This window comes from Apis mellifera, linkage group LG1, assembly GCF_003254395.2.
Source record: "Apis mellifera strain DH4 linkage group LG1, Amel_HAv3.1, whole genome shotgun sequence".
Lineage (NCBI taxonomy): Eukaryota > Metazoa > Arthropoda > Insecta > Hymenoptera > Apidae > Apis > Apis mellifera.
In genome coordinates, this window is record NC_037638.1 from 4041915 (window position 1) to 4061304 (window position 19390).

At 36.5% G+C, this 19390-nt stretch overlaps 1 protein-coding gene and 1 long non-coding RNA gene across 3 annotated transcripts in view; one reads left to right on the forward strand and one right to left on the reverse strand.

The window, feature by feature from the left end:
* Nucleotides 1-19390, reverse strand: part of LOC408618 (furin-like protease 2) — a 382021-nt gene that overhangs the window by 48900 nt on the left and 313731 nt on the right. The window lies entirely within an intron of this gene.
* LOC102655012 lies at nt 1932-16268 on the forward strand. Its single transcript, XR_409142.3, has 2 exons — nt 1932-4246; nt 15903-16268. It is a non-coding gene; the product is annotated as an uncharacterized LOC102655012 (long non-coding RNA).

Below are 19390 nucleotides of genomic sequence, written 5' to 3' on the forward strand. Positions count from 1 at the left end.
CGTTCGACTAGCGACACTCGCGTGAAGGAACGAAATTATTTTTCAAGCGAATAACGAAACTTCTAATTTTCAATATTTCAATCCCCCGTTCTCACGAACAAACAAGAGATCGTACTGGAAAAATAGCACTGGAATGCTATCTACGAATCCATCCCTCGTTTAATTTATTAAAACGTCCCATTTCGTTCGAAACATCCTTATTTCCCTATATCCTTATTTCTCGCCTCCCTGTTTTACCGATAACGGTCGAGAAATCGCGCGAGACGTGGCACGTGGTAAATCATAAACATCGACCGAGCCAATCGCGACGAAACGACGCAACACGAAAACAAAGTCGTGTCGTCGTTGTGTGTACATAACGAATACGGACGAGTGGAGCTGCGGAATGCTTCCATCCATTCCGATTATTATTTCACCAGTTCCCCTACTACGACCCTATAGTAGGAGTCTGGCTATTAGTTTCCATCCGTTAACTGGCTTAATTGTGTAACGGCGCAACAAGGCCCTCGCGGGCAACCGCAAAAGTGTTAACAGTTGCGAGCAATTTACGCGTGTGCCGATTTAAACGCACAAAGGGTGCGGTGCGAAATGGATGCCAGTTTCAAGAGCTGTTGTTCGAGAGACGACAAGTACAGTGAAAATTTTATTATTACAATTTTATTATTATTTTTACGCTCGAACGGTTCGATGAGAATAACTGCTTCAAAAAATAAGTAGTTTTGATTCTTGTTGGAATAACAATAATTATAGTCACTGAAGTAAAATAAGTAACGGTAAATATATGAAGAGCTCGAATAAATTTCTAAAAAAAAATTTTTTTTTTTCACTTTCATTCGTAACGATATACGAGAAATTGAATCAAAAAGTTTACTTCTGGATCACCTATTTGGATAAAAAAATAAAATATTGAAATTTTGATCGTGAAAATAATGAAATTTAATTTATAATAGTAATTATTGAATTTAAAGAAGTTATATAATCGATGAAATTCCTGATATATGAAAAGACAAAAATTGCAAAATAAGTGGATAAATCTGATCTTGGATGAAATAAATTTCTTAATAATAATAATAATAATAATAAAAATCTAAAATTGTTTATGTCATGCAAATATTGTATCCTAATATCAATTTCCAAATCCTCCGATTAAAAATGGTATAAAAAAATTATTAGAGAGATACTTGTGAAAATTAACACAATAACTTGAAAAAAAAATAATTTTTCCCAAAAATTCTCAAAAATCAATTAATAGGATCCAGTTGAATTTGTCTTGTAAATCTAAATTGAAGTCGAGAATAAAAAGTTGCTTCGATCGAAATTTTAAATAAATAAATAAATAAATAATTGCGAACAAACGAAGTTAATATTCGAAAAAAGTGTCGACCGATTAATTCTTCGAATATCGATCCTACCCGATACAAGGATTCGAACGATCCGTTCCCTCGTCGCGCACAATGTTAATGTTCAATCCAATCGAGAAACTCGCGACTAATCCCACGACACCGTGAGAAAATCGAACGTGCGCCTGGACCACCTGAGATTTCGAGGAACGACGGCAAGGAACGTTTCAACAATGGGGAAAGAATTTACGAGATAAATTTCGAGATAAAACGCGATCAGCGTGAAATAACGGCTAAAGAATAAATTAAATTTTTTGAAAATTTTTTATTTCTTCTACCGATATTATTATTAATTGCTTAATTATTATAATCGGAAGAGAATTGGTCAAAGATACGAGGCTTGCAAAAGTTTTCGAAACTGATTCCAAACTGTCAAGAAATGTTAATTAATTAATTTTGCTAAATCTTTATATTTATCTTAATTTCTCGTCCTACAAATATTAATCAATAATAATATTGTAATAGTAATAAATTAATAATTTATTATATATATTATTAATATATAATAAATTGTTAATAATTTTGTAATTCGAGAGGTAAAGGTTACTTAACGAACGATATTTCGGTTAGGAAACGGATGCATTCCAAATACGTGTTGTATCGAGAAGGAAAGTTACGTATGAATTTGCGGCTCTCACCCTTCGCGTTTGAGGTTACAATAGACTGGAAACCGGCATCGATAGTTATCACGTGGCAGAGTCGTCGACCGGGAAGAGCTTGTTTTCCACCGATATGACTCTCTCTCGTTAAACGAACCACACGCGCGCGCGCGGTTTCCAATTTTTCCTCCTCTTACTCTTTCTCTCTCTCCCTCTCTCTCTCTCTCGCGTCACACGCGTTTTCCCAGTCGATGGAATTGCAAACGCACGCGTAAAAAGTGGCTGATGAGCAATCGGTGAACCGGAACGATTGAACTCTGTCAGGTCTTTGCGCCTATTCGTGGTGGCTGCATCGCCGAAACAAATTCCATTACACGATAATTTACGCTAATTTCTCTCTCTCTTTCCTTCTCACTATTTTCTCCCGTTTTTCGAGTCGTTCGAGTTCGAGCAATTTTCATTCGTCAGAAATTTTTTTTTTTCCTCTCCAAATCGAGGTTTGCATCGATAATTAAAGATTTTAATTATACCAGAATCTCTCTCTCTCTGTCGGTCCATTGATACGTGATGCCTCGTGTCGGGACGGGACAGATACCGTATAACACGGGTGTGCCGTCGTCGCGACGGTGAACGAGACTGAATGGCAGACGCGAGGTTGGCGCCGCTCGATCAACCCGATAATTAGCCAGTGACGTCTGAAAGGAACGGAGGATGAAGAGGAAACGAGACATAACGTGATATATGGAGAGAGGGAGGGGGGGATGTAGGTGACGACGATGATTAGATCTCCTTTTTTCTTTTTTTGCGGATTTTTAATTTTTCATCTTGTATCGTTTTGGAGATATTTTACGTAGAAACGAAATCATAATTCAAAATATCGATTCTAAGCATCTGTTTTACTCGTATGAATGATTGCAATCGAAGCGAAGTAAAAATACGTAGGTAAAATGTTGTCAAAATTTATAATGAAATATCGTGTTATCGAATATTCGAAATTGAAAAAAGTATTATAATAGTTCCGAGTTATTACATGATATTTAAAGGAAACTTTAAAGTAAGGAGTATTCAAAAATCTCGATTAATGGCGGAACGTGTAAAATTTCCTTAAAAGGTAATTCAAAGAATTTCGCTCCCGGAATGAGAGGAATGTCTCCGCGTAACTTCGGTCGGTTGAATTCAATTTTATTTACCATGGCGTTTAATATCCGACCGAGAAGATCGATACAGGTTAACCGGTTCACTGTTAGGGAAAAGGAAATTCGAGGCGATCTACGAGCATGTATCCCGACTGAGAGAACCTTACTTAACAGAGGCAGAATTTATTTTTATGTGGGTTCATCTTGTTGCCTTTGCAATCCGGACATCGTAAATTCCTCGCGAAAGCTATGCCTCGTGACAGATTAATTACGTACAAAAAAAAAACGTATTTGAAATAGGCAAGCTCGATTCTTTCTTGCTTTGGATTTAATTTTATATTAAATTGTCCAATTCTTAAAAATTTTTCACATTTTTATCGATCTTTATTATCATCGAAATCAAAAGAAAGAATTATTATTAACGTACAAAAAGATATTAATTTAAACGAGAAGTGGATCTTCAACCGACGTTTCGACGAAAGTTGGCGAAAGTTGGCGAAAAAGGCCGAGCGCCAACATCGACCAAGATCGGCCAAGATCGACTAAGATCGGCTACGCACGATCACAGTAAACTCGGCGAAAGTTGGCGAAAAAGACCGAGTACACGATGTTCGATCATTGCAACGGGAGTTGAGTATTAAAAAAGTAACTAGTTAAAAATAAAATTATTTTAAGTTAATCACTTATTAAAATCACTTAAATAACATATATATTTCTCATATAATCTCGTTTGTTTGGCATTATAATTACTTGTAATTGTTATTACACTTCGAGCAATAAATTATTGAAATAACCTATGAAATAACCTATGAAAGCAATTTTACTCGTAACTTGAGCTATTAAATTTTCACCGTTTATGTGTCACCGCATTGTATCAAGTTCCGGAATGGGATAGAAAGAAAAGAATCGTGAAAGTTTACAATATTCTCATCGAAATCGATCTGAATCAACAATTTCCATAAAACGAAATTCGTCTCGTCAAACTATTTCGAATCATAGAGGCGATTTTTCATCGCGGATTGTTTACGAAATTCACCGACGAACAATGGGTCCCGCTGTTTGCCAGAATTTTTTCAACCGTACTGCCTTCTTCGAGCAGAGGCCAGATAAGGTAGGTGAAGCTTTTGTTATACCCGTGATTTTTTGAGGTATCCCCGACAATGAGGGAAGTCGGTTTTCGCGCACGAAAATCTTTCAGAATCTTTCAACGACTAGGAAAATCGCTCGTTCTCGACTACCGGCCCCTCTCCGCTGGAAGGGGCTATGTAAGAGAAGAAAACCCTTCTCATCGCCTACGTCAGCCTCCGTACGTGTGCCCCTCGGCAGTGGAAGCGTGTTAACCTTCATTCTTCGCGAATTAGTAACACGTGGCTACGCGCATTCGAATCCCTGAGACGCGAGACGATGATCCCCGTGAAAACAAGAAAGATTTCTTGATCCCATTGTTCGAATATTAGGACCGTTTTCACGTAATACGTGACCAACGTGGCATGCGCGTACGATGCATACGCCCGCCCACGAAATGCGCCCACACTTTTGTCTTGCCTATCCTCTCCCCCTCTCTCTTCCACTTCGTTGGCTTTCTTTCTTCCCCACCTTCTCGACGCGAACGATGAACCTCTATCCGTCGAAAAGTTTTTCGCCGATCTCGACGAGCTTGAAACGACTTGCGAAACTTAACGCGATAAATACTTAAAACGCGCATCGTTATTTTAATCGCAGCAAGTTTTAATTATCTTTTTTATTATTTCTTTTTTTTTTTTTGGACACTAAATTTTAAAAATTCGCAGAGTATAACAGAGTTATATAAATCGAAGGGATGTAGATGTTACAATATTTTACAAAGATTTCCTCGATCGTTCGAGGAAATTTCTAAAAAAAGAAACGAAGCTTACTCGTCCGTAAGATCCCGTTGGAACGCGATGCTATCCGTCAAGGCCATTGTTGTTCTCGCGCTCTGATGTCTCTGGATTCGGCCATTATTCTTTCGCTGTAATTCACGTACCCCACGCTATCTGGATGGCATTCGGATGGACAGGTAATTAATGTTACGATGGATGAGACGAGGATGAAAAAGGAGATACCGTAAGATACAACTTCAATGCAAGAAAGTTATACACGAGTTTAACGATGGGATCACGTGGTGATGGATTCGCGCGAAAGTTTCGAAATATCAAAAATGCAACGGGCCGGTTCAAGATCAAACGTTGGATGAATTTTTCATTCGTTCACGGTCGAAAGAAGCGATAAAAACTTTTATTGGAAAATGATAAGAGAAGGAAGAAGAGTTCGTTAAGGGGATTTAGATGTTTATCTCGATGAAAAAAGAAATTGTTGAGAGGACAGTGGAAACGTGATTGCGTTTCAATATGTATTTTAGTGTGCCGCTGGCAACGTTCAATGATAAAATCGCGCGTGAATTTCGGTGAATATGAATTAGTGATAATATTTTTCGAGAGAGATCTTTCAACTTATCGATTATCGGCGATCGTTAAAATAGATTTTCACTTTATTAATATTTTACAAAAAATAATCTCAAACTTAATAAATTCAAGCTTAATAAATGTAACACAAGATCGAAACGACTTGAAACAATGAATTCGGCCATACGCGACGAATTCCATTCGTCTCTGAGACAAGGAAAGAGATTTAAATGGAGTCGTCGTGCGGCTGACACCGACCTCGTGTCGTCTGCTACGAATGTTAAACTGGAACAAATGCGGTTTTACGAATTTCTGAAACGAGGCAGTAACCAAGGATTTCAACGGGAAATATTAATAACTCGGCGTATAAAGACGAAACGAGGCTATCGCATTAATCACAGAGAAGAGATGTAACGTGTGAATGAAGCGAGTATAAATTGTAATAGAACAACGATATATTTTTTTTCCAATGAAAAATCCTTCGATTAACCGTTTGATATTTTTCCAATAATTTTTTTAAACTTGATAAATAACATGTTGTATTATAACAAGTATTATGATTTTTATGATAGTTGGATAAAATCCAACGTTTAAAGAGCCTGATGAATGAAAGAAGAACGATGGCAAGGAAAATCCTCTTGGACTATTATCAAATAGTTTCTTTATTAAAAACTCAGCGGAATAACATCGCGCAGCGAAGATAATTAGTCGAGAAAATTAAAAAGAAAGAAAAAGAAACGCAATCAAATATCCCCAAGATGAAAGTCCAAGCTTCCTTCTCAAGAAAATGAATTTTAGAATTTTGGAATTGCAAAGAAAAATGTTTAAAATCAACTATTATCAATAATTTGGATAAATAATTTTCATCGTTAAATGTGTTTATCCACTTCGAAGTTATATAAAATTATTACCAAATATTAAATTCAAAATTATCGATTCTTTAGAAATAAACAGACAGATCCTATAATGATATGAATTACATTCGTACACGAATCTTTCGAATTCAATATTCTTATTCTCGAAAGCATAAGGAGAAAGAGAAAGAACGATTATTCGAGCAAGAATATCGGATACTGCGGGTAAACAGCGCCTCTTTGCGCCAATCCGAATCTAACGTTGGTGGACGTGGTAGAAGGAGGGCTCCAGGGCTGGCGAGATAATGGGCTCGCGATTAGCGATAGTCGAGGGAAGCGTGTAACCGGCGTTACCCCCGATCGAATATTAACGAGCGCTATTATTAACGTCCGACTTCCTATCACGGAATTGAGCCGTGCCGTGCATCGAGCGCGCCGCTACGCCCCGCCCACTGTCCCCCCCTCCCTTCGCCCTGCATCCCCACTCCTCGTCCTCGTCCGATCGCTTGTATTTTCGGAAAATTGGACATTGACGCGATCGTCGGGGACCTTCTAATTTCATCGCGCAAACAATCGACGTTAATGCGGTGTTGGACACGTTTCGCGCGCGTGTTGCTCGTGTACCGCAACGGTGTGCAACGGATATTCAAGGATATGGAATTTCCAGGGTAATAAGGGGTTAGGATTAGGGATATTATGTTAACAAATATACTCTGTTTCGGGGGATACTCTAGCGTGATTTTCTAGCGATTGCTACAGTATCTGTTTCTCTCTTCGTATGGTTTCGTATGGGCCGCGAGAAACGTTTTTCAAACGTTCAAGAGATTCTTTTCTATTTTTCTATTCGTTCAATCGTGGAGAATGTGAATATGTATTTATAATTAATTTTGTTGAATTATCGGTTATGTTGGTAAAATAATGAGAAATTGAGAGAATAAAGTCGAATCTGTTCTATTCGAGTTGAGTATATAATTTTGTTTGATAATGTTTGTTAAAATTCTTGAATAATATTTATTCGTAGTTGTTATAGTTCGATTCGTACAATAATATTCGATGCTTTGAATAATAAATTTTTAACATCGTATCATTGTCTTGTATGTCTTTGAATTATTAATATTGTATAGTATTTATTTATATTTATTCATTTAGCCTGCTGGTATGTTTTACTTAAAATTTCTCCTCTTTTTCCTCTCTTTTTCTTCTATTATATTAATCTTATAGCAAATAAGTGCCAATATGGTGGCTCCATCTTCACAGGTAAAAAAATTCCGCACGAAAATTCAACTGAAAAAGAAGAAGAAGAAGAAGAAGAAAAATAAAGAACTTTTTTCCTTAAAAACGGTGTACAAGAGAGATTTAATCAAGCAAAAAAAGAATGAAAGAGAGAGAGAGACAAAAAATTCAATTTCCTAACCTGTACAATTTTAAAAAAATTTTCATTAACAATATATTTTATTTACAATGGTTATTTTCAATATAAATACGAAGAAAAAAAATTTCATAAATTCGTTCGATGAAAGGATCGATTAATAAAAAAAAAAAAAAAAAAAAAAAATAGGAAAAACAAATTAAACGATCATTACGTTGATAAAATGGACGAAACGGAAAATCGAAGGTATTCGACGAGTTTGCAGAGTGAAATCAAATTAGGTAATTAAGATCAAGAGGTGTACCAGAGGCGAAGGAATATTCTTGCCAACGCTTGGGTTGCTTGGAATTCCTTGGAAAATTTCAGCGATTAATCGAGCAATTTAAACGATCGAGGCATTTAAGCAATTTTCTTGATTAGGATGCAAGCATATATTTACGTACGTAATAAACATTTCAAAACTTGCTTACTTAACTTTTCCATAACTTGGGTATTTTTTTTTTCAAGGAGATACACCGCAAAAAATTCAATATTAACGCAACAAAATTTTAACGAACGCACGCGTTTAGATTCGCTTAGCGCCTGGAGAAGAAAATAAACAAATAATAACAGATAAGTATAAATACATTCTCGCCCCATGTCATCGATATTTTTTTACAAATTCATTTTCCCAAATATCGAATAACTTTGAAAAAGGACGATGAAATCATAATAATACCATTCGTATTACACGATTCGTAGCGAACGAAGTACAAAGTCGAACGAGAATAATATCCGTTTACGGGAAGAAAACAACTTGTATCTGTGTTTACATCGCTTTGTAAACACGGCGTAGCTCGACGTACTTTCATCATTGAAACCGAAAGGAGAAAAATCGATATTCCTTCTATCCGAGAGAACCGCGACGACGAAATCTTTTTACTCTTAAGAAAGAAAAGAATTTTCTCCAATAAGAAAATCTCGAACATCGAGAATCGAAAGAAGAAAAAGTATCCGTATTATCCCGTGCGAGAATCCTTACGATCCCATCGTAATTCAAAAATAAACAAACAAAAAAAGAAAACAGATTTGACGTACCGTACCAATTTGAACATAGAATATCAAATTTTCGGAAATTTTTCACTTATCCACGTCTTCAATATCTATCTCTTGCCTTCCTGTTCTCAAGGATACAGATAAAAATATAGATAGAAGAGCAGGACTTATCTTCAACTCGAGGAAAATCTTGAGATCGAGAAATGGGAGAATATTGGTGCAACGATCAACAATCGTGCGACACTTGGAGGGGAGGGGAGAGCAATCTCTCTCTCTCTCTCTCTCTCTCTCTCTCTCTCTCTCTCTCTCTCTCACTCACTCACTCACTCACTCACTCACTCACTCACTCACTCACTCACTCACTCACTCACTCACTCACTCTCTCTTTCTCTCTCTCTCTCTTTCTCTCTCTCTCTCGTACCTTTTACATACATATATAATTGTTCTCGAAAAGAATTTCTTTCTCTCTTTCTTTCCTCGTTTAATAAGCTCGACTCGGAATCGGCGGCGAAACAAATGAAATTTAACTACAATCTCGGCGGGATTACACGGAAGTGGAGGGGGGGGAGGTCGATTGTCAAAGGTTCGGTCGAGCCTCGAGTCGGTCGGTCGGCGCGAACAAGGTAGGAGTGGGGAGAAGGAGAAGGAGAAGGGGAAGGAGGAATTTCCGCCGGTGAAATGGCAAATGATCCGTAACAGCGGCGTTGGAAATTCAAATAAGAATGCCCTCCCGTTCGACGCCGTTTGAGCGTTCACTCCGAGCAAGGAATATTCGAGGGGTTTTTTTTCTCTCTCTCTCTCTCTCGAGAATCGACTTCCGTTTCTTGTCGATCCGTTATCGTTCGAGTTACGATAAAGGATTTAATACGATAGATTTTTTTTTCTTCTTCTTCGAATATGGAAAGAGAGTTATGGAACAATACGAAGCGTAAGTAGTGTACTTTGATCGTTCATCTTGGAATTTTTTTTCTTTTCTTTTTTTTTCTTATCAATCGACGTTTTCAATAATTCTTGCGTTGCTCGTGATGAATGTATCTTTTTTTTTTTGATTTTTAAATATGAGTGTAGAATAATATAATTGCGTTTGATATTCCGCAAGTTGAAATAATAAAGGCATTGTGGATGGAAGGAAAGGGTATGTTGAAATATTTCTCGATATTAACGAAATGTTAGAGTAAAAAAATTGGAATGATAATTTCAATACGTATAAAAATCCATGAAATGGTTCCATGAAAAATTTTCGAATTTAAAGTTAAATCTTATATATAACATTAATATTCCAAATTTTTTAGAACAGAAAAAAATGGAAGAGGAGAGAAGAAAAAGTGATTTTAAATATGACTAAAACATAAAATTTTTCCAATTAATAAAAATTTCGAATTCAAACTTAAACTTTACGTTTAATATTCTTTCCAAAAAGGAAAGAAATGGATCGAAGAAGGGTAACATAAAATTTTTCCAATTAATAAAAATCCTCCAATTCTTCAAAACTTCACGTTAAATATCTCAAATTTATAAACAAACAAGAAGAAGACTAGCGCAACACTTTTCCAATTAATAAAAATCCTCCAATTCCATAGTTAAACTTTACACGGTTATCATTTATTACAATAATATTCCAAACTGATTGTAAACAAACAAAGTCGAGAAAGAAAGGAGAAATGAACGATTTGGAAGAAGGGAGGGGAGGGCGAGAAGGGTGATTTTTAGACGGCGACTCCGCAATGAATAACCCGGAAGCGCCTCCGGACCTCTCCTCGAACTGGCCGCCTCTCCCTCTTCTTTCGCGAACGTTGAAAAAGACAGAAGAGAGGGGCGAGGATGGATCGGTGGTGGTAAGGGTAATGGCCCACAAATCACAATGCGGAAGGACAAAAAGTCGCCCCCCCCCTCGAATAATAAATCTTTGAATATCTTTAAATAAACGAAGAGAAAGAGTGGGAGAGAAATAAAGGAGTCGAGTGGAGTCGGCGATTTATCTTTACATCTTGTTAATTGCACCCCTCGTTCCGCGTCAGAAATCTGAGATAAAGCGTTGTAGCGAGAGAGAGAGAAAAAAAATTCGCGATTCCCTTTCCCTTCCCCCCTCGAAATAAAATATTTCATTTTACAAGAGTTAGGAGTGTATTTCCATTATGCGTTATATTCACCTTTTCTCTCTTCATAAAGGATATTCGAGTCTCGTGTTACACGCGTGAGTGTATTTATAAACTCGATTTCTTCGAGATCCGTAAATCTGCTCTTTCCAACTTCGTTGAGTTAAATTTGATTGGGTGAGATTGGTCGAGTGAAGTTTCTTCTCTTTCGATAACTGTATCTTGTATCATCGGTCGGTAACGTATGGTTAAAGTATATCGAAGTGTACGTTTAATTTCTTAATTATTTAATTTCATAATTGGATATAATTACGTGAGATGATAATAATTTTTCTTTTGATATTTGAAATAACCTCCAAGGGGATTTCTCGATTGCACTCGAGTGCAAAGGGAGAATGGAAATAATCTTTGAAAAGTGTCGTCGCGTTCTTACGCATGTTAAAAAGTCGAATCGTTTTAAATGATCGTTTTTTTCTTTTTTTTTTTTCTCTTTTTCGGGTTGAAAAATGTCATTTCTTCATGAAAGAAGGGGGAAAAAATAGGTTATAATATATCCCTTGAATTTAATGTAATAATTATCGTGATATTAATCGAACGCATTTCAATTCCCCCGAATCTGACCATTGGCAAAATGATTTCACGCTGGTTTCAAAATACAATACGTTATCCGAAATTATCATATAATAAAATAATTTAATCATACCTGTCTTTCTACCAAGATTATTATTAATATAATCCTATTATACAAATCGATGTCCATATGTATATATATATAATCATTGAAAACCTAATACATCGTTTGCTCGGTGTATTTAAAATAATTTCGTTGATGCGAATATCGATTCTTATGTCGTTTCGTAAGAGTTGTTATTTCGTGTAATTTTTCTTTTCTTTTTTTTTTTGAATTTATTTTATCATTACATTCCTGTAATTCGTTTTTATTTTTTCGATTCATTTTATTCGCCCGTTTCGTTATTTTGCTCCCTGCAATTATGCATGTTAATAGGTTTCGTTAACAATATGAAAATAAATAAATTGTTAATGTTGACGTATAAATTACATAAATTTTAACGAGACGAATGCAAATACCGAAAATGAATATATATATATATATCGTATTTGAATATCTGGAATTAAATTATCATCGATATTTCATTATCGAACCATAATTTTTTCATTATTTCACTCTTGAATCTTTATCATCGTTTCCTTAGACTTCCTGAAATTTATTCGCGAGAACGGATATAAACAATAACGAATATTCGATCATATTGGCTAGTTTTTAAATATCTCCTTCATCGAGGAGAAGAACCTGCTCATCCGATAAATTATCGACCGATTTTATCCTTTCGTTCGAGCTCCTCTTTTTTTGTCAATTCTTCGAAACACGCCATCCTTTTTCTCCCCTCTCCTTTCTCTTCGAAAAATTCATTCGATGAACTTCTTCCACCTTTTAACCCGACACGCATGTGTGTGTGTATGCTTCGTCGCAAATTTCTTTTTCTTTTTTCAATTAATTCGAACACCCACGTTGAAATTTCCATACACGTACACGCAGGCACGCGGAATTTTAGAAGAATTCCCTTCCTTTTTATTTTTTTTGAAGACGATTCCATTATGGCATATTATTATCACTGTGATGTATATAATATGTACAATATCATAATATTTAACATTTAACATCGTTTCAATCCTATAGATGATAATCCATCATTATGATAATATAAATGGCCATTATTATTATTATTATTATTATTATTATTATTATTATTATTATTATTATTATTATTCAATAGATTCGACATTTACAATCGATTTAATCGCGAGAGAAATCGACAATGGGGACATTAATGTATTTCGAATATTTGAAATTTTGAAATTGTTTCGTTCGAAGTTTTAATCTCGCTTTGGAACGCACGTTCATCGACGCGGCAAGTAGCGTAACTCTACGTATGGTCGGACCATGGTTATATCGTATTACTTTTCCTCGAGAAGAAACAATATTTCTTAACGAGTAAGAATGTGACATAAACCGTCCTTGTTCATTCCTCGTTTCAAAGAACGAGGAGCGAAATCCCTCTTCCTTCTTTCCCTCGACAGAGGCTGCCCAAACTCTTTCCGCATTCCTTAAAAAAAGAGAAATACTCGGTCGAATAACAAACTCCTTTCAACATCCTGTTTCACAAAGTGATTCGTCTCCCTCCATCAACGTGGATCGATCGAATAACCGAAAAATAGAGGGGGGGGCTGAAAGGACAGATATCTCGCCATCCAATCGTACGAAAGACGCTCGAAGGAGGCGTTTCTAATTTCCAAATTAGACGTGGGGAGGGGAGGCCAATCGCCGGACGTTTTTTCTCGACTCGATCCATTTGAACTCGCGATACACACGAAAACTATTCCTCGCGTATTCACGAAGTAAATTTTCATTCGGAAGAAAAAAAAATTATTATTAATTCGAACCTTCAATTACTTATCAATTTCTTACGATTTCTTAATTTCGAGAATTTTTATATACAATTAGATTATCCCTGTATCTCGATTGATGAAAAAGCATGATATGTTAATTCTTGTTTTAATTAATTCTTGGTAAATGGCCGATCGAGAGAGCTTCCTTCCGTGTTGAAATTTTGAAAATCGTGACGAGAGACGAAAATTAAATTAAAGGATCGATACTTTCACGAGAGAAACAGGGAAATTTTGTTTGTTTCTCAAGGAACGCCCGAGAGGATCTACTTACTTAAGCTCTATTTGAATATCGATCGACGGATCGGATTTCTTCTTCATCCGAGATTTCATCGGATCATGTTTAATTCAGAGACAAATAGAGAGAGACATGCTCGCTTTCCGTCCGTCCACGTAGAAAGGATAACAGGCTCGTTAACACCTGCAGGATTATCGTCCATAAATCTAGCTCGGTCAAACGCGCCTCGATGCGTGAAATACGACTACTACTCGGCCCCAAAGATGTCTCAACTCGTCGAACCATCCTCCATTCGTCTTTCGCGAACAATCGACACGAATTTCATCGAATCGTTGAGACGTGTTTCCAACGAATCTCCTTCAACGCTTTATCAAACTAGATGCTTTTATATTTTATTAATTTTCAAATCATTGAATAATTTGTTGCTCCTCCTTTATAATAGTTTAAATGTTTTTTCTAATTCGTTCGAAAAGAGAAATGGAAGAGTTAATCTTTTTTTAAAAGGATAAAATATTCCATAATAGATCTTGAATTCTAATTTACATAATTGCAAATTAAATAGAGTTTCGAAGAATTGGAATTAATATCAATAACTTTTCTCGAGATAAATATTTTTGTATCGATTTTATAATTCAATTTCATTATATTGAAACGTCTTTCCAAACACTTCGAAGATCCTTCGTAAGTAATCGTCGAATAAATCGTCAATAATCGATATAAATCGAATTTCAACCGGGGAGAATTTAAAAAGAAAGAATTCTAAAAAAACAAAAAAAAAAGAATTCATGTACAGCATTCCTCGAGACTGATCCCTTCGTCGAAGTAATTAATCGAAGCGAATCGGTGGCGCCCTCCTTCGAGCGCCATGATTACCAATCGGGAAGATTTCAAGCGTTATCTTGATTGGCGAGGACAACGAGCGGGTGGGGGAGAGTCACGTCGAGCCACCGTCAAAGGAGAGAAAACTAAATTATCTGGAGTAATTCACTCCTATCGACGACGGGCGAAATTGTGCCCCGTCCCTGCAGAGATTGGAGAGAGAGAGATGAAACGGACAAACACTGGGAATTGAAAGACAGGAGGGAAATAATAGATTTCGCTTTGTTGCGCTTTGTTGCAAGGATTCGAAGGGGAGAGGATGGTAAAGGCTGATTAAGGACGAGGATAACGCGAGTGTCAACGGTTCGTCATACGAGAGAGAGAGAGAAGGAGGAGAGATGGCGTGAACGAGATTTAAATTAATTTCGCCACGTTGCACCACGGTGAAAAGAATTCATTGCTTCGCGCTGCCTTTGAAGCATGGAAAAGCCGATAATTCCTGGCTATAGGAAAAATGCATTTCGCGTTCTATCACCGTACCGGAAATACAGAACCATACGTGAAACCATATCAGGACCCTTGATGGATTTTAATGTTTAACCTCTTTTCTCTTTCGCTTCGTAACTCCTTTCTCTCTCTCTCTCTCTCTCCTTCCTTTTTCAACCACGTCTTCTCTCACTTTCGCCGCGAACGATCTGGCGATCGGCCGAGATAAGATAAGATAAGATAAGATAAGAAGATCTTTTTTCTTTTAACGTAACTTTATTCGTGTTTTATTCGTTTTCGTCAAATGATTGAAGAATTTCGATTTTCTTTCTTTTTTTTTTCTCTCTGATGGAAAATAATATTCGAACGAGAATATTAGGAAAATTGAGAAAAAAATCGAAAAGGGAGAAAAAGGATTTTTTTTATTTCAACTTTCGAATCTTTTTTTTTCAATCGCGATTTTTGCCAAAGTTATTGTCAATAAAGATCTCGTTCCGTTTCGATTTTCATCGTCGAATTCCTTTCCATCGCAACGTTTCACGCCGCGCCCGTTTTAAAAGACAATTACGCGCAGTCATAGATGGCGCAACCATGGTGTAATCGACCATGGGTCGAGTTCCTAGTGTACAAATAAATCAAAAAAACGATGCTTTTTTTATTTTTTTTTCCCTTTTTCTTTTTTCACGTTCACGAAAACATCGATTTTTATAAATCACTCGGGCGCACGCGTCGTCAATTTCTCTTTTTTTTCTTCCATAGACGTCGCTAGATATCGCTTGATTTCCAAGTCTCGATGACAATGAATATTAAAAAAAAAGAATTATTTAATTCAAATCTCTTTGACTTCGATCTGGAAAAAAAAAATCAAAAGAATAATATAACAATCGAATGTTATTTCGATCTAAAAATTTCTTTTGAAGAAATTGCCCTTAATTTCGAAATTCCGAGCTAACTCTCTCTTTTTTTTTTTTTTATTTTCAGAAAAAGAGAATCGAAGAATCCGAACACTCGACATGATATCTCATCGAGGATCGAAAATCGAGAAGAAGCACTCGATTAAAGAGGAGGAGGAGGAGGGGAGGGGAAATGGATCGGGAAGCAGCCGTGTAAAAAGTTACGAAAAATGGTGGCCACTCATGGACGTCCGTGGATTTCCTTTTATCGCCCGCTTCCGGTTCCATCAACGTTGCAACGATCGAACGATCCATTTTTCGCGCATCCACTTCGAAAATGTGCCTCGAAGCCGCGTTTCTGATTCAGATGAAAAAAAAAAAAAATTATCGTCGATGATCTCCATCTCTTTCGCTATCTCCTGATACAACAATCGATAAAAAAGAATGCAAGAAATCTTGGATTTATTAATTTTTTTTCTCCCTCTCATGTTAATTTTTTTAACATCTTTTCATCAGATTTCGATTTCGAAAATTTTTTCCATTTTCTTCTGAGAAAGAATTTCTTAATTTCCGAAATTCCAACGTTTAACGAAGGAGAGAGAGAGAGAGAGAGAGAGAGAGAGAGAGAGAGAGAGAGAGAGAGAGAGAGAGAGAGAGAGAGAAGCCAGGGATTGGTTAGATCGCATTGTTTGTTCGTTGGATGCCATTACGCGTGATCTTCCATTAAACTTCAACCTCGCCACCTCGCTGAATCACGGGGAGAAAGGAATTGTTAAGCAATTTAATTAAGATAGAATTTATAAGCCTGTTCGTTTAATAATTCTTTTTAGAAAAGGAAGGAATATTTAAAATTTACGCTATAATATTAGATAAATTAATTTAAGGTATTAAAAAGTAGATATGTTGGATTTAAATATAAATAATTATTAGATAAAAAAAAAATAAAACCGCAAGCAACCGCGATAAGAACGATACGCCACGAACGAGGCCATTAATTCCTCACCGTACCTGGTTCCGTTTCAATGAAACTGAAATGTTTGATATGTACACTCGTAACGAGGAGAGGAGGGGAATAGACGTTTCTCGACGAGAATTGTTTCGCGAGTTGAAATAAAGAATGGTGGGGGAGGGGGAGAGGAGAGAAAGGACCGAGTTATCCCCTCCCCTCCCAAGTATCGTGAAAAGAGTGTCCAACGAATTCCATTGTCCCTTTTAATTAACCTCGTGAATGTATTTGCCTCCGGTTTCCTTGCCTTCTTGTATTATATGCATGTTTGTATTAACTGCAAGCATAATAACGAACGATATTCGATTACGTATTCGTTGGAACGAGACGAAAGTTAGAAAGTTTTCTTTTAACTAGAATTGTGAAAAATTCAAGAAGAATCTGAAATAAACGATCATATATATATATCATATATATTATATAATAATATTTATATAATGTTATACAATAATATAACTTTAATTGACAATTTTTTCATTCCTTTCAATCTTTGAATTACGTTTTCTTATAGTTTTGAAATAATTCATAGGATAGGATTCATCGAGGATCCCATAGCTAAATATCCATAACCTCCTTTTTTAACAAGAATCTTTTCCTTAAGAATAATCCTTTAGAATAATTCATTTCTCAAGATATTATCCATGTTCGTCAAATTCGACCGCTTCGTAACCTAATCCACACTCTTTTCTTATATTCGTATATTTATTTTGTTTTCTTCTATCCTACATCAACAAAAAGTCACCTTTCTTCACCTTGAGATCGAGCACCGACGTTCGAAAAACCGTTGCACGCTCTCGCTCATGTGGAAACGTGTGGTCGCTTAAGCGTTGATAAATTTATCCCGTCCGTCCATTGGCTGGATTCTTTCAGTCTTTCTCTCTCTCTCTCGACAGAGAGAGAAAACGCTGCGTTGCCATATTCATAGTTCGCCTCTTTCGCAGAGGGAAACAGGATTAAAAAAAACACGCGCGAATCCGGCCAGGGATAGACAATCCCCGATAATGGACCGAGCGAAACGGAACGTGTTTCTGGTCTCCCTTAATGGGTCTCCATTGTGCCGCGTATCGTAACGGAAGCCGGATACCGTTTCGTTTTCGAAGGGGAGAGCTGCACAAATCCGTCGCCCCTTCAAATCGCGAATACGTTGAGAGCCGCCAGCTTTCCAACGAAATCGATAATAGGATCAATTTGCGTTGTTCTCGTATCGCTCATACAGAATATATTAAGGTCTAAACTAAGAACTTTGTATATTACTACTATCCATGCTTTATATTAAATTGTATTATAATACGCATAGGTATATACCTAATATATCTATACATATTATAATCGTTTATACGTTTTATATTGAAAAGACTCGAAGCGATCTTTCTCCTTTCCACTCGTTTTCGAAAATGCAAATAAAGGAGAGGGGGGGGGGTTACTTAATAACACGCTATTCGAAAATACTCGAGAGTTTATTGAACAGAGAAAAAACAGAGACTCTACGAATTTATATTCATATTCGTTTTAATCAAGTTTGATCGGAGAGAATTGAAAACAATTTCACGAGGAATCCGAGATCTGCCTTTCGCTCGTTACGCTCGTCGAGTGAGAAGGGAGAAACAGGAAGTCGAAGGACAGACGGCAACGGAAAGAGACGGCGTCGTCTCTCTGTCATCGTAACTTCCGCTTTCCAGGGGAACGAACCTCGTTTCACGGAAGTAACGGTTCCGCTAATCGAGAGACCGGCTCCTCCGGGATCACGGCCGCTTCCAAACAACCCATCCCCACTCCTCTTTCTCTTTCGTCTCGCGCCCATCCACTCCTTTGACGATCGTCCAATCTCTCTCTCTCCCTCCCTCCCTCCCTCTCTCACTCTGTCTCACTCGTCTCGTATCCTTTTTCGCAGCAGTAGAGAGGCTCGAAGCGGATTCGACGAATTATCGATTCTCCACTAAGATAAGTGGATGAAGGAAATAGCAAAGAATTATCCGTTCTCGGGTTTCGGGGAATTATCTTGGAAATAATATCGTTGTTTGCAAGACGAAATTTTTCGAATTTTTTTCGAAATTAAAATTTCAATTCTTTTTTTTTCCAAATAAAAAACTTTGATTCTTTGTACGTATATAATAAATATTACATATTGGAAGTCGAGAATATTTTTTTATCCAATGTTTCGATCTTCCATTAAAGTGGAAAAAAAATTTTCGTGGATATCCGTTTAACAATTGCTTCACTCGATTTATGGAATAAATTAAGGTGGGAAATTTTCAAGGAGACTTTTGCTAACCTTGAACCAAGTAACACACGAGAGTTTTTCAAGTAAATAATCCTTTTTAAGATCGTAATATCGAAAATCCCACTCGAAGACTTATTATTTTTTTTTTCTCTTTATTTTTTTTTTTTTTGAAAATTACTTACGAATTATTCATCGACACATTATTTTTTGATTTTTTTTTTCGCCACGTCCAAATTGTAAAATTGTAAAATTTTAGGTAGATTCGTGTTAATAATTTTTTTGGAATCAATACGGAGGCTTTAATTTATAGCAAATATTTTATTATTTCAAATTTTGGCGGGGAGGAAGA